Here is a 27,901-nt window from a genome sequence, read left to right as displayed (position 1 = left end):
CTGCTACCTCCTCGGCACGGGGGCAGGCGTGGACTCCACCTTTGTTGCTGTGTCCAGCGAGGCAGACCGCTGCATCCGAGCTTGGATGCTGACACTCACAGCTGTAGCCCTGCCACTCTGTTTCGTCTCAGAAAGTCCCGGCGTGGTCCTGCTGGAGGCTGGGTGAGGACACGCCTCCCCCTCAGGTCCTGCCCAAGCCTCCTTTGCTTCCGGGCGACTGGGCAGCACCCTCTGGCCCCTTCCCACCGGCCCCAGTGCCTCTCGTGGTCAGACGCAGCCTCGTTAGGATGTGCAGGGGCAGGGAGCTGCCCTGGAAGGCGTGCTCGTGAGCCGGGGGATGTTCTGCCTCCAGTGGACTCAAGTCGTCTTGAGAAGGTGCCCACGTGGCAGGTGTGAGGGACACTTGGGGCCGCTGCCCTGGGCGGGTCTCTGGGCCCCTGTGGACTTGAATTCACTTTATTTCAGGAATGGGACTTGGTTGAGAGGTCAAAGCTGAGTAAGACGGTCCAGGCTTGAGGCCTCTCGGTCCAGCAGGTGGGCCGAGGTTGCACAGGCCCAGCCCCACGGTGCAGACTGTCCTCTGCCGATTGTTCCCTGCGGTTGGCCTGGCGGGCTGTGGGCATGGAGCTCCAGGGACAAGGAAGAGCCCAGGCTTGGGGATCACCCATCTGCTCGCTCTCCTGGTACCTCCGACCGGCTCCTGCCTTCCCACACTCCCCTCCTGACACCAGGCGCCGGGCCCTGGGCTCCTGCCTCAACACGTCTTTAAAACACCTGCACCCTCGGGGCCGGCCCGGTGGCGCAGCGGTTAAGTTCGCACGTTCCGCTTCTCGGCGGCCCGGGGTTCGCTGGTTCGGATCCCGGGTGCGGACATGGCACTGCTTGGCAGCCATGCTGTGGTAGGCGTCCCACGTATAAACTAGAGGAAGATGGGCACGAATGTTAGCTCAGAGCCAGGCTTCCTCAGCAAAAAGAGGAGGACTGGCAGTAGTTAGCTGAGGGCTAATCTTCCTCCAAAAAAAAAACAAAAAAAAAACACCTGCACCCTCTGCTTCAGGGCTCCTGTCTCCTGGCCGCTCCCTAAGGTCTTCCATTCTTAATTTCCCCCAAATACTCTGCCCCGTTGTCCCTGTGATCAGGTTCTCTCTCCAGAACACGGAACAGATCGTGTCACCTCCTGTCCCAAACCTCCCAGGGTTCTCCATTGCTAAAGCACCAGGTACCTCGTGTGCAGCTCCAGCCCCCCAGTGCTGCCCCACATGCACCCACCCCTGACAAACCTGTCTGTCCACTTAGGTCCTCAGATCATCGTGTGGTCCTGGGGACCCTTGGGCAGAGGTTCTGAGACCCAGCTGGTGCAGATCTGTGCACACGGTTCTCTCTGCCTCTGTTCCAGGCTGGATTTAATTCATGGGCCTTTATTTCCGTGGCCTCTGTAATCCTGGGCCAGCCATAAACAGAGCTTTCCAGTTTTAGCCTATGAGAGCAAAGCAATGTTCATTTTCTGGGGGTCAGGTTTGGTATCATGGTTAAGGTTGCTGAGCCAGAAGCTGCCCTGGAAAGCAGTAAATGCATTTATATACGTATGTGCATTTTCCTTATGTGATGTTTCATTGCTGCCCTGTGGTCCTCAGCTGGAACCACGTGACGGAAAAGGCTTGGGCCGCTGAAGAGTGAATGCTGGCCTTGGACCCTCACGGAAGTGGCCTTGATCCATCCCCCTGGGCGAGTGCCCCTCCTGGGCCTGCTGGAGCTGGTGGGGGTGGAAATGGCAGACAAAACTCTGCCAACATCCCCACAGGACGGCCTTTCCTAGAGGAGGACCCTCCCGAGGTTGAGGAGGCCCTTGGGGTGAACACGCCGTGTCTGGGATGCAGCGTCTTGTAGGCCCAGGCTTCCCTCCAGCGGGCGCCCTGGCCCAAGGTGTTGGCATGGGTCCATGCACACAGGCCAGACGACCCTGCCCCAGGGGTAGCCACTGAAAACACTGGCTGTGGGGCTTTTCTCCCGACAGTTGGAACCGTACATCATCCAGTCTAGGCATCCCCCCACCACCAGGAAAGCAGATGGAATGTTCGTTGCTCTGTCTGAGCTGCTGAAGACTCCCTGAGTCCATGGACGGTTAGAATATGAAGGGGCCTAGCTCCTTCTAGAAAAGCTTGGGGTATTTATGGCAATGCAGTTAGGAGCAAGGAGAAAGCACTCCGTCCTCGTGAGAGGGTGGGCAGAACTGTCCGCTGAGCTGTGGAGGCTCACGGACGGATCTTGAGGCAGGATCTTAGCGCCAACCTCAGTTCCCCAGGACCAGAACCCGCTGTCTGGTCGTAGGGCAGTGATATCCATGCCGTCAGCCCCACGTTAGTCCTGGGAGACTTTTAGTGCAGAATAAAGGCCCACATCGTGAGCATGGGACCTGAACCCCCAGCCTCCCCCCCCGAATTCTGAGGGCATTTTGGGGGCGGGTTCATCCTGGTGCCTTGGTGTCGGAGACGGCGGGAGAGACGAGTGGAAGGATATGCAGGTGTCGGGCTTAACCTGGAATGCTTGTGTCAAGCGTGAATGACTGTACTTAGCACTAGGACTCTGATCCTTTTCCGATCCCCATTTCAATGTTCCACACGATTGAGGTTTTTGAAAAGCAATTTGTCGGACAGGGACAGTGTCAAAACTCCTGCTCATTCTGGGGTGGAGGAAGGTTCCAGAGAAGGTGCGTATGCCAGCATGCGTGCGGTGTGGCCAGAGCGTGGCCTTCTGAGGCCTGTGGGGGAGGGGCTGACTTGTCTGGGGCCGATGTTGGGCGAGAGGGGACGCATGGGGCAGCCAACCCGCCTTTGCGAGGACAGCTGTCCACGCCACATCTCAGCCTGGCACGTCACCTGCCCCACCAACTTGAAAGAATCTCTTTAGAGCAGTGATTACTTAAGCTTTTGGAGTTGCAACACCTTATTATTGTTTGATTTCTCAACCCAATTATATTCCATCTTTCATCACCTCCACTCTGCTTTTTTTTTTGCTGAGGAAGATTCATCCTAAGCTAACATCCATGCCAATCTTCCTCTCTTTTTCAGTATATGAGCCGCCATGACTGCTAACAGAACCGTGTAGGTCCATGCCCGGGAACTGAACCTGGGCTGCCGAAGCAGAGCATACTGAACTTAACCACTAGGCCACCAGGGCTGGCCCACTCTGCTTATTTTTAATTAAATGGATTTTGTTTAGTGTATATTTTCTTTAAGCTCCCCACGTCTCTTAAGAGAATGAGAGGCACTTCAGAATCCCGGCTGTTCAGGCAGTGCCCTTGATGTAGAAAACAGGCGGCCATGAAATGTCTGGAGGGCGGGGGTGGGGAAGGGGGTCATTAGGACTCACTCCAAGGCTCCTTTCCCCTGTGTCTGGTTTTGAATTTGCAGCCTACACAAGGAAGAGGCGTAGAAGAGAGAACGGAAACAGCAACAAAAAACTAAATCAGAAAACTAGACGCCATTAATTTCAAGTGGCCTTGATGTTAAAAAGCGAGCAGTCTGTCGATTACACAACAGGGGGTCAAGCTGGGTGGGCCGATGAAACCAGGACCGGGAGGGTGCAAGGAAGAGATGTGGGGCGAGCCAGCGACCAGGCCATGGGGTCTGGGATCCTCCATCACCAGCTGCGGGGGCAAGGCCTGTTCTCAGAGGGACGCGGCATCGCTGGTTCCCGGAGGCCGTGGCAAGCTCTGCGCTCCTGGCTGTGACCTGCCTTCCCCTCGTGGGGTTTCCCTGCCTGTCCCCGGCACTGACCTCTCCCTGGTCCTTGGGGAGCGCGCTGCGATTGACAGCAGTGAATTCGGCCACACTGGCGCTTCGGGAGCGCAGAGCCACAGTCCCTGTCCCCACGGTGACAATGAGGGAACTGAGGAGGCACAGTTGCTTCCCCCGCTCACCCGCCAAGGCTTGCTGGCGGTGCCTCCGCGGGGCTTCTGTCCGCCTGGCAGGACCTGAGCAGCACGCACTCAAGAGTCCTGTTTTCGCTTGCTTGCTTCATCTGAACAACCGCTGAGACGTCCTTCAGGGCCGTTCAGGCTCCTCAGGCTCGTTTGTAATGCTGATGGTGCTGGCCCTGAGGATTTAGAATCTGTTGCCTAGGTGTGCTGGGTTTTCATTTGGGTTTTACTTTGGTTTTCCAAGAATGTAGAATAAAAAAGGCAATAATGGGATATTATGTCCAGTTCCAGAGAGCCTAGGGCATTGGGGGCACATACCTGGCCATCATGTGAATTATCTAGAGATCTACAGGGGTGGTTCCGCTGTGCACAGCACGTCGTGTGCAACCTGCAGTTGGTCTGTGGCGCGGTGTGCTCAGACACACGAGGGTTAAGGCCCTAGCCACGTTTGCATTCATCTCCAGGAAGACTTGCCTCAGACTGAATCCCGACTTGTTTCTCACTTGTTTCTACCCTCAGGTTTCCTTTCAAAAGGACTTGGTCCATAAAGAAATTTCAATTATAATTTATTCTTTGGTTCGACAATATTCATAAGATTTAAGCTCTCAATTTAGGCTTCCCAATCATGGCAGAACCACAAGGGTACATTTTTGAAAGATTAGTTTTATGGGCTTCACTTTATTTTGAATGTAGATTAAAAAAATATGTCATAAAAGCTCTACATGAGCCATTTCTCCAATACAATTTCCCTGCATTTCCCGTGGTAGAGAGCGGGGCTCTCCTCCTGGTGAAGAGTTACCCTTTGACTTCCTTACACATAAATGTGGACAGTTCATGCACACACACGCACACACAAACACGGAATCATTTATGTATCAGGGGACACACTCCCATTTATTATTTATTATTTACATACATTCGCTGGGGACACATCGGAAACCCTTCTGCAATGCACGCTGACTCCAGCGCTTATGTGAAGGGACCGCACGATGGAACAGCCGTTCTGCGGAAACGGAGCACCGCCTCTGAGCCTTGCACTGAAGCAACGGCTCCCCAGATGTGGGCTGGTCTGCACCACGGCCTCCCCCACAATCGGCCCTTTCAGGCCCCTCCAGGAGCTCTCCTGTTTCCAGAAATCTAGATGTCATTAAAACAACAAGCAGGTGGACCAGGCCGGCCAGGATCGTGTCTGCCCCCGTCTGGGCTCTGAGCGCCTCCCCTCTTGCCCTCCCCTTCTTTCCTGAGCTTAAGCTGCTCCAGAGAGAACAAAAAGCTCTCCTCATGGAAAGTTTTACTAACCTGGCACGGCGCCCAAGTCTGAGGCCTTCCCCATTCCTAATGATGATTGAAAGAGTCTGTGTTACGGGATCAAACACGCTGAGTCGTTAATATTGCGGACGGAGGCTACCACATGATGGATAGAAGAATGAATTCAGCCATGCAAATAATTCATTAGGGTCAGTCCTTAATGCACTTGGATGTCTGCATGGGAGTCTTAAGGCATAAAAATTACACTACACACCACCCAGAGATGGGGACTGCTGTCGGCGTGGTCAACCAGCGAGCTTTATAAATAGGTTCCCTGGAGACCCCTACAGAGGGATCTCCCTACGCAGAAGAGTTCATCCAGTTCCAGGCCTGAGCTGCTGCTCTGTGGGCAGAACCTCTAATTGTTCCCTCAAAGGGCCACAACAGGCTTTTCCAAACCCGTGTGCGTGCCTCCCTGGGCTGTCAGAGTCTGTCTACAAAGAGACACACAGAGCCTCGCTTCCAGAGAGGCTGTGCCTCCAACTGGATCAGATGGATATGCCGATATTGGCTTACATATCTTAGTCTTTCTCTAGATAAACCCGTGTCAGCCAGTATCCATCAGAGCCTGTTGGCCAATGTGACAATGTCTCTGTTAACCAGGTGTAGGCGGCAATCCAGCACTGTTTCTGCTGAGTCTTGGAAGGTGTGTGCTTTCCTGTTGAAAATCTGTTGCCATTGACCTCCAGGGCCGTGGCACTTAGGAGCCTGCCCCTTCCTGAAGGAAGGAGGGGACAGCAGGGCTGCCTCTAAGATGTCTGCTGAGTAAGGTTCTCTATAAATAGGGTGCTGCATTTGGCCACTGTAGGCACATGCTGGTGTGGCTGCCGGCTTTCAGCTCTGCAGCTTGTTGGGCTGTGATGGCAGAGTGTCCTCTGTTCCTTCCGACGGGTGGAGGGTGGGGACAAGGGGAGGGGGCACGTCATCATATGACGCTGGAGCTTAGGTGTCTGAGGTCCTGGGTGCTTTTCTGAGTTGCCTGGTGTCGACATTAACTAGAAACCTGGAATGCTTTGAATTACACTATATTGCTAATCAAAGTGTCCTTCTACAGCCCAATTATTTTCTGTGTACTTGGAGGGGAATTCGGTAGTATTGCTTTCAGCTAATATTAACCTTCCACCTTTCTCCCTTAATCACAGGTCTTAGCTTATTTCCTTCTTTCAGTGGAGAAGGAATGGGCATTATTAATCAGAGGGAGAGAAATAGGGGTGGAGGAGAAAGAAAGCAGAAGGGACGAGCTGGAAAGGTTTTGCGGAGCTCTTGGGCAATTAGCAGCGTGTAGGTCTATTTAGTGCCGAAAAACCCTCACGACCGGGAAGCAGAGATGGACAGAGAGCTGACGTCCAGAGAGGACTGCACGTGGCCAATGTGGGGCATGCTTGTGGCGTCTTTGTCCTTTGTCATAGGCGGGCTCTGAATGCTAGTAAAGCGTTCATGTGTGAGTGTTCGTGATGGCGATGCCGGGTTTTTTCTTGTGAGGATACACTCTGTTTTCCTCCTGCAAGGAGATGAACAGCTTTCCAGAAGTTCTGTAAATAGTTCTGTCTCCATTTCAGATCAAGTTGTACAACACCGGCCTGGTCTTTGCATTTTCTTTCTCTGATGCTTGTACGTTTCAAAGAACTTTCTTAAGAATGAGTGCTCTTTACAGATACTTTCAGATCTGTGAGCCGGCAAATAGCACACCACTGTGCTGTGTCACCAGAGCATGAAGCCATAAAGCAAGCCATTTAAAAGTATAATAGCGACATTCAGAAAGCCCAGCTGTCGATAGACCATCAGGGCCTGGCGTCTCTTTGGGGACAGTGGTGACCAGGGCAGTGGAGGGCTCTATCTACATCTGTTGGACAACTGTGTTTTCGCAAGAGCAGCCACGGCCTGTAACTCAAGCCAGGCACTCGGTCTCCTGCCCCTGGAGCTCCAGGCAGAGAGCCAGCTAGGCACGAACACTTCCCAGGGATCTTCCTGGTACAAAAGTGTGTTCTTGCACATGGATTCCTAGGGAACAATGAATAACTGGTTCACAGTTGTCCATCAAGTCCAGGCAGAGAAGAACATGGATAATTGGAATTGTAGTAATTGTCTTCCCATCAGAGCTGAAAAGTCGTTCCCAGTCCAGCATGACACATGATTGCCAACAAACAGAAAACCCAGATAGCAATAATAGTAATGAGTACTGAATGTAAGTCCTTTGGTACTTTCCAAAGTGACGTTTTACATGTATTCTCTCAGTTTACGTATTCAACCTTAGAACAGTCCTGTGGGCAAACTACCAGCGTTCACCACACCTCACAGAGCGGGGCCGAAGCTGCGGGAAACGCTGTTGGAATCGCAGTTACTCAGAGTTGCAGTTAGCCAGTGACAGCCCCAGAGCCCCACCTTGGTCTGCCGCTCTGGTCTCTGCACAGTCTCTCGACTCCACCAAGGTTTAGCTCTATTGTTGAATATTTTTTCCCCACTAGAGACGTGGTGAGCAAAGATTCCTGCTCAAGAGTCTAGCTGTCGGATATGAGCTGGCCTTGCAAGCCGAAGAGCAGTGTCGTAGATTTGAATTTCTGGTTATCAACTGAGGCACTTTTTGATAACTCAAGAGGGACTGGAAGGAAAGCAAGACTTCCAGAATGATGAAGAAAGGACCTTGGTGAGGCAGCACTCCCCAAAAAAGTGACACGAATACTGACAAAACTATCAAATCAGTTATTTCAGAATCTGGAAATTAACCAGAGGCAGAACAAACTGAAAAGCATTTATTCAAGAAAAGCTGGGCCTTGGTAAGAACAGCAGGGTCTGTGGGGCTTTAACTTGGGACCTCTCCCATCGCCCCTCCCCACCTCCGTGGCACATCACCGTGAAAAGCCAGCAGCTTCACAGACAGGGAAGGAGATCGGCCTCTCTGAGGCTCTGTCAAAAACCCAGCCCCGGAGCACAGTCAGTACTTTGACTGGTTGTGCAGGTCCCTGGAAAAGCCACATTCCCAGGGCAGGGTCAGAAACGACAGACGGCTGGAATCCTGCTCGTCGGAGCTGCCACGGCTGTGCTCTCCACTGGGGCGGACAAGGGTCTAGCCCCACTAGATGACCACAGGGAACTGGAGAAGCCTGGCCTGTGCCTGGGGGTCTAGAAGACCACACACATGCCCACGGATGCACGCATGCTCAGGAAAGACCTCGGGGAAGAGAGGGCCCCAGCCGTTCACCTCTGGCTGAGCTTGAGACTCGATACAAGCAAAAGTGACAGCTAAGGCTGATGTGCACGCCTTCACTTAGAAAGTGGGCCTTAACATTTAGATTTCCTTGACAAAAGGTGGAAGACGTAATGGCTCAAGGCATTTAAAGAAACCTCCGACTGATAGTTGAGTGACCGTTAAACTATGCTAACCTGAGGGTGACCCCTAGGAAGCCAGGCTGAAAAATAAAGACAAGAATTTTTTCAAAAGAGGCCATACACTTCAGAGAATACAGATGTTACAGAAGTAGTCCAGGAAAGTCACTAATCAAAGAAGCAGCGACAAGGGCAAAAAAGAATGCAGAATTAACAACAAATCCTACAGTGGGGAGATTCGGATTCCAGAGTTGCTACAACATATTATCTATAATGTCCAGTTTTTCAACCAAAAAACTATGAGACGTGCAAAGAAACATGAAAATGTGACCCGTACACGCCGAAAGAACTACCCACAGGTGAGAGACAGCGTGCCCGAGAGGGCTCCCTGTCAGACCTGGCAGCAAGGCTCGGAGTCAGCCACTACAGATCTGTTCAAAGAACTAAAGGACACTGTTTAAGGAATTAAATGAAAATAAGCCAACTATGTCTCACTGAATAGAGAATGTCAATATGAGATTCTAAAAAGATACATTTGTACCAGAGTCAGGTAGAAGTCTAAAATTGAAAAGTGCAGTGACTGAAATGAAGAATTCACTAGAGGGAATGAACGACAGTTTGGAGCTAGCAGAGGAAAAAAATCAACAAACTTGAAGACAAATCAATAGATTATCCAGTCTGAGGAATAGAAAGAAAAAAGAATAAAGAAAAACAAACATACGAGAAACCACAGAGCATACAAACATATGCATAATGGGAATCCAGAAAAAGACGAGAGAGAAAGGGGTAGAAAAAAATATTTGAAGAAATAGTGGTCAAAATCTTCCTAAATTTGATGAAAAACATTGTTATGCACATCTAAAAAGGTCAACAAATTCTAAGTAGGATAAATTCCAAGATTCACACCTAGACACATCATAGCCAAGTTGTCAAAAGACAGAGAAAAAGAGATAATCCTGAAAGCGGCAAGAGATGAACAGGTCATGCGGTACCTGGATTCCTCAATAAGATTAACAGCCAACTTCTCATTACCAACCATGGAGGACAGAAGGCAGTGTATTGCATATTCAAAGAGCTGAAAGGAAGACTGTTGACCAAGAATTCCGTATCTAGCACAACTAGCCTTAAAAATGAAGGAGAAATAAAGTCCTTCCCAGATAAGCAAAGGTGCAGAGAATTTATTGCCAGCAGGCCTGACCTACAAGAAGTGCTAAAGGGAGGCCATGAGCACCTGCTTGGCAGTACCAAGCACAGTGCTAATATTAGGGATAAAGCAGCAAACATGTCAAAAAAGTTCCCAAGACCCTGACAGTTCAGTTGAGAAGATCAAAACAAAACAAGAAGTACTAAAGGGGGTCCTTCAGGCTGATGGTAGCTCAGATCCACACAAAGAAATAAAAAGCACTGGTAAAAGTAATCACACAGGTAAATAAAAAAGACAGCATATGCATATTTTTAAACTCTTTTCTCCTCCTGATTTAAAAGAAAACACATGACAATAATTACAAAACTGTGCTGATGGGCTTACAATACACAAAGATATCATTGTGTGACAGTAATAGCACAAAGGAAGGGGTAGGGAAAGAAGCTTTATCAGAACAGTTTCTATGTATTATTAGAAATAAGCTATAATAGTATATAATAGTATTAAATAGATTGCTTTAAGTTAAGATGCATATTGTAATTTCTGGAGGAACCATTAAAAAATAACTTAAAAATATATGTAATAAACAAACAAACAAAAGATGAAAGAAAGCATTTAAATGATACACGAGAAAATATATAGTTGACACAAAAGACGGCAGTAACGAAGAATATAGGAACAACAAAAACAAGCAAAACCACAAGACGTGGAAAACAAATAGCAAATGGCAAAAGCGAATCCTACTGTATCAAAATTACATTAGATGTAAATGAACTAAGCACTCCAATAGAAAGGTGTGGGTTGTCAGACTGGATTGGAAAACAAACAAACAGGATCCAACTATATTCTGTCTACAAAAGACATATTTTAGATTTAGAGATACAAATAGGTTGAAAGTAAAAGATGGAAAAGGTATATCATGCAAATAGTGACCCAAAGAGGTCTGGAGTAGGTGTACTGATACCAGACAAAATAGATCTGGAACCAGAGAAAATGTTACCAGAGACAAAGAAGGACATTTTATAGTGAGTAAAGCATAAATTGAGTAGGAAGATATGACAATTATGAATATATTTCCATGTAACAACAGAGCCCCAAAATACAGGAAACAAAAATGGGCAGAACTGAAGGGATAAGTTGAAAGACAATTAAAAAATAATAGCTGGAGACTTCAATATTGCACTCTTAATAGTGCATAAGACAGCTAGGCAGAAAGTCAGAAGGACATAAAACAATCGAACCACACTGTCGGCTGGCTTGACCTGAAAGCCATGTAGAGAATGAGCCACAGGGGTGCACAGAGGGAACCTCCTCCAGGATGGCCTCCCACCAGGCCGTCAAGCAAGACTTCATAAATTTTAAAGGGTTAATTCTGATCACAATGGAATTAATCCATAGAATCAATGCAATCTCTACCAAAATTCTAGCAGGTTTTTTTTTCCCAGAAACTGACAAAATGATCCTAAATTTATATGGAATTTCAAAGATCCAGAATAGCCAAAACAATTCTGAAAACAAAAAACAAAGTTGGAAGACTTACAGTTCTCAATTTCAAAACTTACTAGAAAGCTACAATAATCGAGACTGTGGTGTTGGCAGGAGACATGTAGATCAATGGAACAGAATTGAGAGTCCAGAAATAAATCCTTATATTTATGGTAAATTGATTTTTAACAAAAGTGCCAAGCCATTTAATTGTGGCAAAGGATAGCCTTTTTAACAAATGGTGCTGAAACAAGGGATATCCACATGCAAACGAGTGAACTTAGACCCTTACCTCACGCCATACACCGAAAGTTTAACTCAAGATTGATCATGAAATTAAATGTAAGAGCTAAAACGATAAAATTCTTAGGAGGTAACATATGAGAAAATCTTCAAGACCTTGGATTAGGCAAAGATTTTTTAGATATGACACTAAAAACACAGCCCATAAAATAAAAAAATTGATAAGTTAGACCTCATTAAAATTCAAAATTATTGTGCTTCAAAAGATACCATTAAGAAAATGAAAAGATAAGCAACAGACTGGAGGAATGTATTCACAAAACACGCTTGTATCCCGAATATACAAAGAACACTATTTCTCAATAATAGTAAGACAAACAGGCTAGTCAAAAAGTGAGTAAAAGATTTAGAGAGACGTTTCTCCAAAGAAGATATATGAAAGGGTAAGAAGTACATGAAAAGAGCCTGAACATCATTAGCCATTAGGGAGTACAAGTGCAATACTAATGCAAATGAGATACCAGTTCATACCCATTAGACTGTAATAAATAAGAGAGACAATAGCAAATTCTGGAGAGGATGTGGCGAGATTGGAACCCTCACACATTACTAGTGGGGATGTAAAATAGTATGTCACTTTGGCAATGTCTTAAAGTTGAACATAAATTTGCCATGTAACCCATCAGTTCCACTCTTGGGTGGAACTCAAGAGAAATGAACATGAGTCCACACAGACTTGACCACCAAGGTTCTTGGCAGCATTATCCATAATAGCCAGACTTTTGCAACAGCTTAAATGTCCAGCAACTCATGAATAGATAGGAAAAGTGTGTGATAGCCATACAATGGAGTATTAGTCGGCCATTAGAAGGAATGAGGTACTGATTCATGCTAGGACATGGATGAACCTTGAAATCAGGCTTAGTCAAAAAAGCCAGACACAAAAGTCCACATATCATATGGTTCCATTTATATGAAAATGTCCATAAAAGGCAAATCTCCAGAGGCGGTAAACGGCCTGGCGTGTGGACCTTGCTAAGGACGGTCGAGGTGTGCATCTCTTACACAGCTCAAGGAACTTCTTTTCAAAGGAGTGTTTAGAGTTAAGTACAATTTTGTGGAAGTACTCAGTGCCGCGGGAGCAGCCGTGCTCTCAAAGCTGGAGGCTTGTACACGTCACGTATGGTTTTTCCTTTGTATGTGGAACATGCACAGTCCTTGGACTCCTTTTTTAGGGAGTGTTAGGAAAAAATTCGAATTCTATTTTTGTATGACATGAACACAACGCTGATGGTAGAATTTCTCTTAGGGAATAAAATATGTGTGCTCCTCCATTACTTACTGTTGAGCTGAGTAGACGATTATCTTGGAAACATGGACAGTAGTCCTATGAATTCCTCCGTCTGTTGCCGCTTGGCGGGATCGGTGCCTCTGTGTTTTCTGACCGTGGGCAACTTGGGTTCTCTCTCACATTAATGTAGGTGGGGCACACAAAATTTTGAGTCCCTTTACCTTTTTCAGTTTGAATTTCGAAACAGGATTCTTCCTTCCTATCAGATTATACAGTGGACACTTCCACGTAGTAAAGAACAAAGAAAGTCTATTCCCCCTTCTAAACATCCGCCCTTATCAGGCCCGGGGGACCCCAAGTAATCAAAGCTGATACTTGGGACAATAAGTCGGCGAGGCCACTCCCCTCCCCAGGACTTGGGCAGTTATCGCTCCCACAGCCCAGCGGCTGGTTTTTTTTGGTCTGAAGTGGGCAGACGGTGCAGGATGCGGTCTTTGGGCCTAGGGGCCTGGGGGCGGCATTATCAGCCCCCTAGCCGTCCTCGCTCCCACCCCAGGACGGGCCCTATCAGGCCCTCACAGCTGCTGTTGCTTTAGATAGGGCAGGAAGTGAGCCCTGGGAGACAGCAGGAGCTCACAGCCTCAGCAGCATCTAGAAATGTCTGTGATTTACCCGCGGCTCTGGCTCCAGTCCGAGCCCGTGCAGGAGGGAAAAGGGAGAAAGTGCAGCAGATTCACTGTCTGGCCGAGTGCAGACGTGACGTCGGGGGAGTGTTGCCGTCACCGTGGGGGCCCTGGCTGTGTAAAACCAGGCAGCTGCCGGCAGCTCCCTCGCTCTCCTGCCGAGGGGGGACCCACACGGGGCAGCGCCCTTCAGTCTCTGGGGAAAGCCGTGTTCTACGGCCTCCTCCATCCTTGCTGCCCATAAAGCACTTGGTTTGCAGTTTAGTCTGTGTGTCTGCCTTGGTTCTAACAGGACTTAGAGCTCTGCCCCAGCGAAAGCTAGACGGGGAAACCAGGTGAGTGTCAGAGCTGGCATCTTGCATCAGAATGCGTTCAAGGTCCGGGTGGTTCTGTGCAGACATGTGCAGCGTCCTCTCACGCTGGTTTCAGTCCGACCTGCTCAGAGTGGTCTGAAACGACACGTTTCTGCACCGCCTTGTTCACAGGCAGAAGTCTAGCGAATCGAGAGATACAGCCCGGGGCTGGGGCAGCACCCTCCTTCTCCAGCACCCCCTGAAGTGTTTTCGCTGGAATTGGTTTTTAGAAAGGAGCCCAGAGAAGACAGTCCCTCCATGAGTGGCCTAGCTAGCATCTGTGACTGTTTAGTGTAAGAAATTACATTTTAGGACATTTCCTCTTAATTACAGCCCCAGACGAGATTGGTCGAGGAGGGAAACGTGCCCGTGGTCACGTGGTGTGGCCGCTGTCCCCGGGTGGGGAAAGCCGTGCTGTTTGCTGCTTTTGGCCCAGCTCCCTGCTTTCACGATGTCAAACTTAGAATCGCCTTTATATACACTTTCCATTTTTTTTCCACAGTAGCTGTTGCCAGCAAGCTGTAAACTACCGTATATCACTCAGATTTAAGAACCTAAACTTTAAAACAAATTAAACTCTTGTTGACATTGTAATAAAAATCAGAATGGAACTGAGCAGCTCGGTAGAAGTGAACTTCAATTATTTCTGTGGATTTAAGATTGTTTTCTGGGATTCCCAGACTCCCAGTACAGCAGAGTTATTTCCTCTTGGCAGATGGCTGGAGAGAAAAGAGGTGGTGGGTGGATAAAGTGAGGTGGCCGCCGCTGGGCCAGGCCTGGGCAGAAGCAGAGTCTCCGTCCGTCCGTCTATCGGTCCGTCCCCCGAGTGTTCTGGCTTCACAGGAGTGTCTGTGGCCACATTTGAAACAGCATCAGCAGGACAGCCAGGATGTGCCAGGCGGGGAGCTGTGTGTAGGCATTTTTTTAATGTATTTTAATTTAAGAAAAGAGCTGAGAAAATGTTTGTCAAATTCTGTTAATTAGGTGTTTATGCTGAATTGACAGGAGAATTAAAAGCACGGGGCTGACTGTCCTTCAAAACTGTCCAAACACCAGCGGACGCGTGAGGCTCCAAGCCCCCTTATCTTTCCTCCCCACCTTAACTGCAATGTTGATATTCTTCTGCAATCTCTTTCACTCGCTGAGATGGAAACGGTGGTTTCCCCTGGATGAAATGCCAGCTTTCCATCCTGCGTGCAGTTTCCTGTCATGATAAAGCGGAATGGGAGTACCACAGAGAAACGTGTGGATGGAAATGAGGTGATTGATCCACTGGACAGGCGTTTCTCCAGAGGCGTGGCGGCTCCGGCAGAGGAGGTTGACCTGGGCTTTCGAGAGCCTTTCATCAGCACCGCGCCCCTTCCCTCCCTGCCACTTCCTCTTCTGCTTCCTGTTTCTCTCTGCTTTCAAGGCCAGGCTGGCAACGGGGTTCATGACTTCTGGCTCATAAAAACGCCAGCGTCCACCGTCCACTGGCCACTGTGCATTGATTGGCGCTCTCCCTCGCTGCCACCATCTCTGAGTCTTCAAGGCAGGCACTGGGAGCACCCAGACCACCGGTGGGGGGCGGGGGAGAGTTGCTGAGCCCCAGGGCACGTGGGTGCTGACCGCTCCTTCTTGCCCAGTCAGGGCGCAGGGGAGGAGGCCCCTCGCTCCCAGGAGGAGCTGGGCCCTGGGGTGTGAGCAGGTCAGGTGGTGCCTCTCTCAGCAGGTGGCGTCCAGCACACTTACTAAGTGGCAGGCAGGTGAGGAGAGGAGAACTTGAAAGTCACACCCCTCTGCGTGATTTTCCTCCACAAAGCCCCTCAGTGAAATACTCACTCATACACCTGCAGGTGCAGCCCTGCTCACTGGAGGGTCTTTCCAGACACTTGGAGGTTTTAAAGCAGTTTTGATCACTTTGATTGTGTCCGTGGGCTCCGCTTGACCAGGGCTTGCTAAATTCACGGCGCATCTTGACAAGCTGTCTCGTGTGCTCTTGCACGTGGAAGCGCATTGTAGTCTCGGAGTTGGAGCCCGTGTCCGACAGCCTGTGCAGGGGTAGGGGAGGAGGTTAGCAGGGAAGGTGCCGGACTTGACCCCCAGCTCCGGAGCTGGTTTTCTTCGTCGCCGTTTGTCATGGAAACGGGCCTCGGGTCATCCTTTAGTTCAGTGTGTGACGCTCCAGGGCTGCCTGCTGTGAAGTCAGCCACTGAGGGGCAGGGAGGGGCCTCACGCTGGAAAAGCTCTGCAGTCTGAATTAACACTTATTGTGAATAAAGAGCTCTAAATAGTCGTTCTCTACATATTCAGTCTTTTTCCTGAGGACGTATTTTAAGCCTTCTTCAGAAACCAAATTTAAATAAACAGAGAAGGAATTAATGCTAAATTTCCCAAACAGGAGAGCTCATAACCTCGCCAAAAAGAAGCAGTTCAACAAACACAAGACACAATGCAAGTTGCTATTGTAGTAATTTCACCACAGCCTGAGCAATAAATGCTTAGAATCCTGCAGAAGAGGTGTGTCAGGTCTGGCTCAGTCTCAGTCTTGTTGAAACTCACAGAAAGGATCAGTTCAACTTTCAAAAGACCACATAATGTTGGCAGATTACTTTGTATGACTGGCATTGCGAGGCTGTCAAGACACATGAGCAGATCAGATCCCTGGCCCCTGGAAAAATTAGAGCAGAGCGAGGAGCACAAGGTAACAACCAAACGATGTTCACAATTTAAAGAATGATCCAAGTTGACAAAGCAGGGCCACAGAATGGTGCCTGGTCCATTGCCACCTGAATCGCGGAGGCCAGTGAGTGGCAGCGCTTCTGCTCTTGAATTTGAGGGCCTTAGAGACCATTTCAGGGGAATGAAGATGGGAGCTTCGTCTTAAAGGCTGTCTGTTCCACGTCTCGACCGTCTCTTTCTCAGATGGGAAATGCGTGTAATGAGGTACTGAGGGACATGACACTTTCCCGGGCTTGGGTTCCTGTCTGTCAAGCTCCGGAGCAGTGGATTGGTAGAATTTCCTCCAGAAAGCAGGTTGTGAGTGTGCTTCGGGCCCTGGCCCCCTGGCCCACAGGGTCCTAGCGCATGGCCCAGGGCATCCTTTCCTTGTTCAGGAAGGAGATGCAGGTGGTTTCTTCTGCCTGTTCCTTCCAGTGTTGTTAGAAATGCTGTTCCTCTGCTTGGGCTGAGAAGTGGTCTTTGGGGCCACGGTAACTCAGCAAGGCTGCTCATTTTGGTAATCACCAGGGGCATGCCGTTATTACATAAAGTCAATTAGCGCGCATACATGCCAGTCCTGCTGATTTGATTTAGAACTAACTAAAGCTCCAGTAATGTGCAATTACAAGAAACTTAATGGTCCTTTATACCGAATGCAACTTCCATGGCACCTAATATACTTTGATGAATTACTCATTATGTGCAGTGTTGGAATAGCTTCTATAAAGATTAATAATTGGATAATCAATACAAAAATTCAATCTTGGGTTTTTTTTTTTTCTTTTTTCCACTCCAGGGTCAATATGTCCTAAAGATATGGAACCTATCTCATTTACCTATATTTTTCTGACTCTTTGCCTCCGTCTCCTTCCTATTGTTTTACAAATTAGGAATTTTTAAGAGTAACTTGCCAGCTTGGCTATTGACGCATTCTTCTTCATGCCATCTGTGGTTTTTCTGTTCAGATCTTTACAGAATGAAGAAACTGGTCAGTTCTACCAACGCTCATGGGTACAGTTCCTACCCTCAAGGTGGGCTCTGTCTACCCTGGGAGGGAAGTGGACGTTAAAGAATCGCATAGCAAGGGCAGTGGCTCGCTAGGGCCTCTGGGCACCGAAGAGGCACCAGCTGGCCTTTCCGAGGTGGCGTGGGAGGCAGGAGTGGGACTCAGGTGTCCTGGGCAGCAGCATCACCGCCAGGCTCTGCTGTGAGGTGCTGAGGTGTTGGGTGGACCTGGGAGCAGCTGGGGGTGGAGCTGAGGGAGGAGGCGTGAAGAGATGGGGCCTCCCTGTGGGGCATTTCCCTCAGATTTCCACCTTGGCAGTACTTGCTCTGGCTGTGGGATGGGATGTGTGAGTGACTTAGGCCCAGCAGCAGGTGGAAATGCTGAGCCACCCCAGCCCGGAGCTGCTGGAAGCAGAGCAGCGGGGGAGAAGAGGATGGGCATGGCATATGCGGGACCCACGCAGGGACTGGCTTGGTGGGCAGGGGACCTGGCTGTGGGAGGTAAGAAGCAGATGCAGCCTCGGCAGCGGGGGCAGCGGCGGAGTGTGGAGTTGTGTGTGTGGAGCTCAGGAGAAGGTCTGAGGGGAACCCTTGCTTGCGATTCAGCAGCTGTGGCGGAATCCGCTGAGGAAGTCGTGCCCTCCAGGCTGGGGTGGAGAGGACAGGCGGAAGCATTCGTGCCTTCATCTCAGGCTGGCCTGTGGGTGGCCACAGCCAAGACTGGGCTGCTGGCTGGAAAATGGCTCCAAGAGGACGCAGAGCCCAGTGCTACATGACAGCAAACTGGAGATGCCAGAGGATGAAGCAGGAAGACATAAGTACGGCCCAAGATGCGGTGGCGAGAGTTTGGACTTTCTGTTGAAACTGAACTAAAGGGGCTGCTCTGGGAGGCTGAAATAGTGAGAGATGCTACCGTGGGAAATCCTGTGCTCTCTGCGCCAGAGCCTCTCCCAGCAAATTAGCCTCTTAGTTATTTTACAAAGAACAAAACCAAAACAGGCAGAACGCTGTACCACATGTGTTACACCCACACCCTGAACCTTCGGTTTACTCCCAGATTTTCCTCAACAGCCTTCTAAGGAGGAAAACCACTTCTTTGCTAGGAACAGGGTGGCCAAGGGCAGTGTGTGTAAGCCCACCAGGTCAGAGACGTGGCCTGTTCTCTGAGCTTGTCCTCAGCTCGTCCAGCAGCACCAGGAGGAGAAGCTGTGGAGCGAGAATCCTGCTCCTGTGTTCTTCGCATCCCTACGTTGCGCTGACTGAGGACCTGTGATCTCTCTCTGGCTGTCGCTGCAGCGGTCCCTGAAGCCGCAGAGCGATGGGGGCCGGGGTGGGGCAGCACAGAAGTGAGCAGCTGTCCTGCTGTCTCCTCACCCCGCTTCCCCATCACTGAGAGACAGGAGCGCATGAGGTGGAGGCCCGTGTGCTGTGCGGAAGGACTAGCACGCAGTCGCTCACTCGCGTTGACACACAGATGTCATGTGTGGGTGCCGAGCGCATGGGGAGATCGTCCAGATGTAAAATGGAGGCGGCCTTGCAGGAATTCAGTCTAAGGAGTGTGGAGTTCTATCAATAATAATTTTCAATAGTACTTGAAAGCAGGATCACTTGTAAATTCTAATGAAAATGAAAATCCCTGAGTGTTATTTTAACTCCTTTCTCCATACCCAAAACCCTGGGCTGCCATGTCAACGCCCATTGGCTCAGAGCAGCTGAAGGTGGCTGATGCCCTCTCGGAGCCAAGCTGTGCTGTTGGCCAGCAGGTGAGGGCAGGATTGCTCCCAGGGGCTGCCTCAAGGTGACCCCAGGGTTAGGGTACTGGCCACCGCAGTGGTGCTGGTCCTCAGGCCCGAATCCTGTAGAGCACCGCAGACCGTGGCAGCTCCTGGCCCTCCCTCAAAGCTGCAGGTTGCCTCTGTGACCAACCAGGTAATTTCAGACACCTGGGTAAGAATTCAGCTTTTTCAAGAATTGTTCTCAGTGGGTTATTTCCCTTTCCTCATCTCTCTTCAGCACCACACCCACTTAGCATCTGTCTTCCCCAAATATTGTGTCATTCTCTGCTACACTTCAGAGAATTTTTGAGCTATCCCCAAACTTCAAGCAAAATGTCACTTGTAGTGTTATGTTTTCAGTTAAAAAAAAAACTAGCACAAATTTCCTCTTAAAGATTTGAACAAGGGTTGAACTGTTTGAAGGTGAGAGAAGCGTGCTCCCCACTCGAGGACGACGGCACCGCCTTTAAGAGAGCAGCCCTGGGGAAGTACCTGGGGGCATTTTCTTCTGGGCACTGAGAGTTTTCCTCCCTGAGTCTCCTGGTTGCCCTCACCTGGCCCAGGGCTTCTTGGACATTCTGTGGGTACGGATGGAATCGCTGGGGATCTTGTTAAAATGTTCCGGTTCAGTGGGACTGGGTGGGGTCCAGGAACCTGCAGCCTTCCCAGCTCCCGGTGATGCCGTGGTTGCTGGCCCACAGACGGCACGAGGAGCAGGGCCAGTCCTGGTGGTGGTGTGCTCATGGTGTGGTGCTGGGCCAGGACGGCCTGAGGGGACCCTCGTGTCTTCCCCGTCACCGTGGGACAGGCTCAGCCCCCTCCAGTGGATGCCCAGAGAGCTGGCCAGTCTCAGGAGGCCAAGCAGGGCCATCACCAGCCTCTCCTGGGCTCCAGCTTCTCTCTGAAGATAGTGTTAGTCTTTAATTATGAAACTTTCAAACATCCACAGGAGTGGAATGAACAGTAGAGTGGGTTCCTCTGTCCCCTCACCCAGGTCCAGGCCCTGAGCGGGCAAGACACAGCACGAGCACTTCCTCTCTCCCCTCCGGTTGTCGGTGTTGATGTCTCTGAGTCAGGTCCCAATCTCACACCTCCCCGTCGCTGTGTCCCTGAGATGCATCCATCTTTCCAAGTGGTCATTTGCTCACGTGATCACAATGCGACCATCACGCCTAACACACTTGCTAACAGTGCTCTGGTGAGGTGAGGATTTAGTTCAAAGTCACATTTAACGATAAGAAGGAGTGGTTTCACTTCCTGCAAACCCAGGAACAGGTGGGTTTGAGCCGTCTCCTTTGCTTCCCTCACAAGCAGCATCTCCTGACTGACACCTGGCACCTGATGGGTGTTCGTGGGGCGCCTCTCCTGTGCCAGGCTGGCAGGGCCTGGCGGTTTCCCACGGCTGAAGTTGGGCTGATGGGCATTTTGACCCCCTTGTACTGGGAGCCGCAGCCTCTGACCTATCTCTTTCGCTGCCCGACAACGAAGGAAGCCCGCGTTGTTGATGCATTGTCACTTTCGGTCCCCAACCTCATGCTTAGCCGCCAGAGAAAGAATTCTGTTTCCACAGCGGAGTGACGGGAGGAAGCACACCTAGCCACACCCGCAGCTGTCACTCTCTCTGGGTCCATTTATTACTATTTTTTAATTAAAGGGGGCTTTAAAATTTTTTATTTTTTCAATCCTGTTAATTCTGTTTGAACAGGAATTTCATAATTTGGGGGAATGTATTTTCTAGCCGCACAAAGAAGCCCTGGGAAAATGCTAATTGGTGGTTTAATGATCCCAGTGAGTAACTGTGGAATGAGAGTTGAGCATAGATGAATAATGGGCCAGGTGATGGAAGGCATACTCCCTGCCACACATCACGGGGCATGGAGGACAGGCCTGTGGTGCCTCCGTCACGTGGCTGGCCCGGTCCCCACGGATGCCGGAGTTTCCACTCGGGGCGTTTGCATTATTTGGAGTATTCAGGCTAAATAAGGAAGCAGGCACCGAAGGTAGGAAAATCGTTCTGTTTTAATGGCTGACAGCCCCGCGTGACAATAGTGTTCATCAGTGCCAACTCCACATCCAGTTGGGAGGGTCATGTTTTATTAAAACTGTGACTTGTTGTCATTCAGTCCCTCCGCTGCCCCATTCTCTCCTTCTAAAAATAGCAGGCCCCATGGCAGTGGCTTATTATGATCAAAAAGATAAAAATAAGTGAAGGCTGAAATAGGTCCAGGACACCCGAGGTAACACGAGAACTTACTTTTTAATGAAACTTGAGAAACTGTATTATTTTCCACTGCTTCACAAAGCATCTTTGAAAAAAAAACCCAGAAAAGTAGAAAAGGATTGTAGTAATATTGCAACTCTGCATTTTCGGAATGACCGTGGTTGTGATCCACTCCGGGAAAATGGCTCCTCTTTTTAAACTGCCGCGTCCCAGACATAGCGCCTCTCGCAGGGGGCGCCGGGCGGCTCAGAAGACCAGAGGAGGCTGGGTGGGCACAGCCGCTGTACGCAGGAGCTTATGACAAGTGCCTACCTGCGGAGGAGGAAATATTTACGGCAAACTTTCTAAGAGGTTGCCTCTTCTCAAGAAGTTAAAAACCCACATGAGAGACAGCGCTTCACTTTCCTCAGGGCCTGCGCCTCGGCCATCTCTTTGCATCGGACCAAACGCACTCTCACAGTGGAATGAAAGCATGTTCTCCGCTTCCTATTTTCTGATCTCTAAATTGTGGCTTCAATCATGGTGTTTTCATGTACTTAGCTCACAGCTCCCATAATACGTTAGATGAGAACCGAGTAAGTCTAAATGTACGTGTCCAGTGGAGGACGTGACAGTGTCTGCAGCCATCTGCCAAAACCACAGACGTGTGGGGAACACATCTGTCGTGGCCCCTTGCAAAGACAGTCACAGCAGTAAAAGTCTGTATGTTCAGTAGGATTTGCAGCCGCCATCATTTGCATCCTGGCTTTCTTACCGAGAATCCTTAGACACTGGAAAGACTCAGTGAATCAGACATAATGGAGAGACTTCTGAGAACTTAGTTCTTTAAGAATAGATTTGGCCTGAGATATTTCTGGTTCTCCTTGTGTCTACCCAAATTATTATCCTCTTAGGTTACAGCACTAACTTTAGCTAAAGGTGTATTTTCTGGGAAACTTAGCAAATACTTTTTAAAATTATCTTTTAGTTATAGGAATGGGAAAGAATGTCCTTCCTGTTTTGTTTTGCTCTTCAAAAAACTATTTTGGCTTTCCCTTAAAAAAAAATGTTTTTGATGACTTGTGCTCTGCAAAGAATATGATTTTTTCTGTCCCTCAGAGGAAAATGGAGTAAGCAAGTAACAATTGCTTTTGTGCTATATATTTATTTATGTGCAGTATTTAATTTGATCGTGAGCTGTGACAGCGAGTCTGTAGGACATGAGGCCACGTGGGATGTTGCCTTAGGAATGTAATCCTGTGTGGACTCCTCAGTGGAATCTTTAAGACCTTCTTTGTTTCCCATAGTGCTTTTGTTTAAAGGACAATGAAGCCTTTAAAGAAATACTTCTCTTCATGAAAAAGCAACATTGTAGCATGTTATATAAAACCAGGACCGGAAAAATGACAGTATCCCTGCTGGGCTGGCTAGTTTGCTAAGTAGCCATACATAAATATTGTTAAATTTTTCTAAATTTCATAGGACAGTTGGTTTCTTCATTGGAACTAACATAACTATTGAAAAAGAGGAAGATGCTTTAAAATGTGTTTTATGTAATTAAGCTAATATATACATATATCAACAAATATGTTTTTTTAAAAAAATGACAAATATTATTTGCAAAGTATGGTTCTTATGGTCTTAACCTTTTTTAAAAAAGCAAGGATTAAACAATGTGGCTGGGCTAACATTGCTAAACCAGATTTCTTGTTCTCTAAACCCAAACCCAGTTCCTAAGAAACTAGGGTCAGCGTCTGTGTGAATACCCATCTAGAAAATTCTAACACCTGCTTCTTCTGGCTCTTCCTTCCCCACGTCCCGGCACGGAGGGCCCACAGCTCTGATGGATTCCCAAGAAGGAAAAGGAGCAGAGCCCTCTGTGTGGTCCCCGGGTGTGTGGGGCCAGGCGGAGGCAGCTCGGTCGTGTCGAGCGACTTTTTCCGTTGTTTGGCCCGGTTGTCGCTCACAGCTCCGTCCGATGAGATTCTCTGTGACAGGAACGGAAAGACACAGCTAATGTTTGCATTAACCTAAAAAACCTACACAGATATTTGTTCTGATAATGAAAGGGACACACACGCATTGTAGGAAATGTGGAAACTAAAAGTATAGGAGTATCAACCCCCATCCCCCGGGCACCATTTTATGTCTTTGTGAGAACGTGGGTCTTGTGGTTGAGCTCAGACTTTGCGTTAACTTCAGACCAGTGTGACTTTCACTCACATGCCCCATAATTTTCTTCTTTTTCCGACAATCAGTAAACTGAAAGTTCACCGGAGAGTGCCACTGCGTGCACACACATCTTTCTTTATAAAAGCAGGATGAGTAGAGCATCTGAGGGAGCATTTTTAGCACAGCATTCTGCCATATAGAAAACAGACCTGGAGAGCCTTGCACCCCCGAGGAAGCCATCACGGTATCGAGGGTGGAGCCTGCAGCCTGCCCTGTCTCTGCGGACAGCTGTGGAGCTCCTGGCTGGCTGCACCACACTCCCACCAACAGTAGGGCCGGTTCCATTCCTGCCTCTGCTGTTCACCTTCGTGTGAGGACTGGCGCACCTCCTGCCCTCTCTGGTCCTGTCTTCAGAATAAGAATAATGATAATATTCCCTTCCCGGAGAGCTGGGAAAGACACTGTGAGGCACGTGCCTTTTATGATTCCCTGCTCCCAGACCTCTCATCTAGGGGGACTTGTTTCTCTCCTGCAGAAGACTGAAGAATTCCCCGATTTATGGAGCAGAAAGGTCTCAGACAGACCTCCTGCTTTCAAAGGAAGACCCTCAGGCACCAGGCAAGTGCAGGAACCCATCCCACGGGGCTTCAGAGGCAGAAGGAGAATGGGACTTGCGTCTTCATTCGTCCAGACTCTCTGGCTGCACCTTCTCCTGACGATGCGTGTCCAGGATGCAAAGACCTCCCATCAGATTTTCTGAAGGAAGGCCACGGGCCTCCCATGGCCAGCAGGTTGCTCACAAATCTCTGAGCTGTGGTTTGAATGATGTGGCATGAACGTAGGGAGAATTTATGTCTGAGAAAAGTTGGAAAACCAGAGGATCCTCAGGCGTTGTTGGCTCATTGCCATGTGCCAAAGTGTGGCCTGGCCCAGCGCCCCCCTGGAGAACAGGAGGCCGGGCAGCTTTAAAACACACACCACCTGGATATTCTCTCTGCAGCTTCTGTCACGTTTTAGGGATTGCTTTTCCTCCAGGTTTATTTATATTTTAACTGATCATGGAACGTCCTATTTCCTAGGATCTAAGGGACATCCTAAATGTTGAGACCCAGGGCTTTCCTTCGTCCTCATTCTTTCCTCTTGCCGTTTAAAGTGACAGTGTTATCACTTCATTCAAAGTCCCTCTTATTTAAAGTCACACACAGAAGCACACACTATCACTGATTCATGCAGAGTAGGAAGTAGGGCAGTTGATGATAAAGTCTTGGAACTGACGAGATCAGTGACTGTCAGGACGGCAGTGAGCAAGCTGCCTGAGAGGCCGCGTGGGGTGAGGGGTCCCAGCAGCGACGAGGCAGGCAGCTGCCAATCGAGGTCCAGTCCCACACACAGGACTGACACTGGGGGAGTGTGTGCGTGCAGCCAGAGGCGCGCTGGGTGCCTTCCAGGCCTGGCATGTCTGTCGAGGCCTCCACCAGGCTTTCCTTGGGGAACAGCGTGCGCCGCCGAGCCTCTGCTGGGACTCCTGAATGAAGTTTCTGACGCGGCCTGTCAGCACACGGCTCTGGTGTTGACTCTGTGCTGACACCTCTGAGGAGCACTTGTTGCTTCTGCCGTTTGTTTCAGAGCAGAGGAAATGCAGGCACCTCCTGTTTGTTCCTACGATGCAGCGGAAAATGCGCGAGAGTGCAGACCCTGTGTGGTTCCCTGGGTCACCTGCCTCTTCTCCTTTTTAAAAAAGATTTTTAAAGCACATAAACTCTAGTGCAGGAGGAATGACTGGAAAAAGGTGTTTTGCTCAAACAGAGCACCCTGTTTGTGTGTGTGGTGGGTGGGCTGTTGATGTGTTGTTCTGTTTTGTTGTGAGAAACGCCCACAGAAAAGGAAAGTGGTGTCTGTGCCCCTCGCTCTTCCCTCGGGGACAGAGTGGGGGAGAGCTGGGGGGAGAGGGAACTGGCACGGGCAGGAACGGAGAGTGGGCTGGCGGAGCTGTTGGGGGTTGTTGTACCTCTGGCCCGTCCACCTCCTTAGCACAGCCGGCGACAACCAAGCATCCCCACCTTTCGTGACTTTCTTAGTAAGTTTGGAAAGCAGCACACGTCTACCCTGAGATGTGCCAGTGGAGCTCCGAGGGAACAGTCTAGAAGGACAGAGAACCGCGGAGTGTGCGGGTGGGGTGTGAGGCCCGCCGCAGGCGCAGATCATCTCATAGTGGTCTCAGCTTCCTCTCCTATCAGCTCCAGGGCCGAGTGCCTGCCACCTCCACTTGCGCCTTCTGTGGCCTCTCCATTTACAAAACTCAGAATTATGATGTCTGCCTTCACTTCCTCATAGGATTGTTGCAAGGATAAAGAATAATTTGTGAGCAAGTGCACAGGAAACCATGAAGGCTGCATAAATGTTAGGTCAGTCCAGTGTCTGCTCATTCCTTAAAATTTGATTTGAGATCCTTAGTTGCTTTCAGAAAGCAAAAATTCAGAAATGTGGGAAAACTTTGCTTAAAAACTGGGCATTGGCGGGGCAAAATATATGAGGCAGTATTCAGACTTGCACAATTCCTTTCTGGTGTGCACTATTCTCAGTGTGTCACACAGAACGAGGAGCGAGACCAGGAGGTGGACTGTGGATATTTCACTGCAACACGAGGCTTTGCCTTCAAAATGGTGATCAAAGAGAGAAATATTCTACTTTAAAAAGGACACTTCACCTTATTAATATGCACAGCTCATTTCTGAATAGCCAAGAGATCTTTAGGCAGCTTTAGGAAGAATATGGTTAATATTTACAGATAATCTAAGTACAGGTGGAAAGCTATGCCTGTATTTTATGCATTTTAGTTTTGTATTTTAAAAAATACTAATTTCCTTTTCACTCAATTTCAGATATGTATATAAGATCTGTATATAGAGGTGGATGGGGGGCAGTGAGAGACACACACGCATCCTGGATACAGATCCCAGATTCAAACAAGAATTCAAACTGCCACGTAAGTTTTAGAAAAAAACAACAGTTTCCACCTTAGGAGCATTTTAGAGAAAAATTAAATATAAGGGAAAAAACCCTTCTTATTAAATTAAACTGTGGTGTAACAGCTCACCACATCCTGTGCAGGGACATCTGACGTGAAGCAAAGCCAAGGTTCCTCTTTCAGGTCCTGACGAGCTGTGAGGGTCACATGTTACCTGCAGTTCAGAATACTTCTGCAGAGAAAAAACCTTGTGTCGGTGGAAAAGCTGAATAAGAAGATGGAAATTATCAGCAGAGAGAAGACATTGTGGGAAACCGTAGGTGTCATCGACACAACCATATCAAAGAGAGAAAGCCACTCCCAAAATAACCAACACAGAGCCCCGGGGGCGAGGGTGTGCTGGTGTGGACTCGGAACCATGACCTCACGGAAGAGGAGTAGGAAGTCACTGCCAGGAGAGGAGAGGAGCAGGAGGGTCCTGTGTTTTCATCCTCAGCCCAGCCATCCAAGGGCCACCTGACCTGCGTCAGCCCCTCTGGGATGGGTTCCTTAACCCTCTGAGAAGTGGGAACCATTGTGCTTCCCTACACGGTTGTGGCACAGATTGCGTCTCTGGAACAAAGCATAGCTGGATGGTTGTTCTGTCGTCAGTCATGTGGACGGTTGTGTGGGACGCTGTCCCCTGTGCAGTTGGAGGTTGTCCATCTTTGCTCTCTGTCTGCTGCTGCCTGCTCCACTCGATCCCGTGGAGTACACTTAGGGAAGATCCTGGAGGATGTCTGCCCGTGTGTGGTGGTTCTGGAGTGCATTCTAAGGTGTCTGAAACATTATGACCCCAGGTTGACATTCCCAGGCTCGGATAACAGCCTGATGACCCGGCAGCCCAGCCAGCAAGTTGTAGGGGGGAAGGCAGGGCCTGTTGCTCATCAGAAACCACCAGACCACAGTGACGGCACCAAGAGCCTTGCTGACTTGGGGGGCCCCTCCACTCTTCTGAGAGCCTCGTGACAGCCCCAGATGGGGCAGGGAAAACGGGGTCAGGCATGGCCTCAGAGTAGCCCTGCAGTGGGGCGCGTGGCCTCTGGTCAGGGTGCTGGAGGGCCCAGGACACGCTGAGTGACTTCCTCACTCCCACCCACGGCAGGCGTCCCTCCAAGGCTCAGGTGCCCCAGTGGGCAGCAAGGGGAAGCCCACTTCTGATGTTTCTTCCCCTTTTGTCTTGTCAAACAGATGTTATTTTTCCTGTGGTCTGTAAGCCCTGAGTAACTAGAAGATTCTCAGCTGCTTTGCTTACTGCCCTTCCTCCCCATCCCCATCATTATTACCCCTCC

The 27,901-nt window shown here is 49.3% G+C and overlaps 1 protein-coding gene across 2 annotated transcripts in view; it reads left to right on the top strand.

Annotated features, from left to right (window-relative positions):
- The window catches only part of NFATC1 (nuclear factor of activated T cells 1), a 124,682-nt gene that overhangs the window by 92,015 nt on the left and 4,766 nt on the right, over positions 1–27,901 (top strand). The gene's annotated exons all lie outside the window — the stretch shown is intronic.

Source organism: Equus quagga, chromosome 9 (genome assembly GCF_021613505.1).
Source record: "Equus quagga isolate Etosha38 chromosome 9, UCLA_HA_Equagga_1.0, whole genome shotgun sequence".
Taxonomy (NCBI): Eukaryota; Metazoa; Chordata; class Mammalia; order Perissodactyla; family Equidae; genus Equus; species Equus quagga.
Note: the sequence above shows the minus strand (reverse complement) of the source record. Positions and strands in the feature narration are given on the sequence as shown.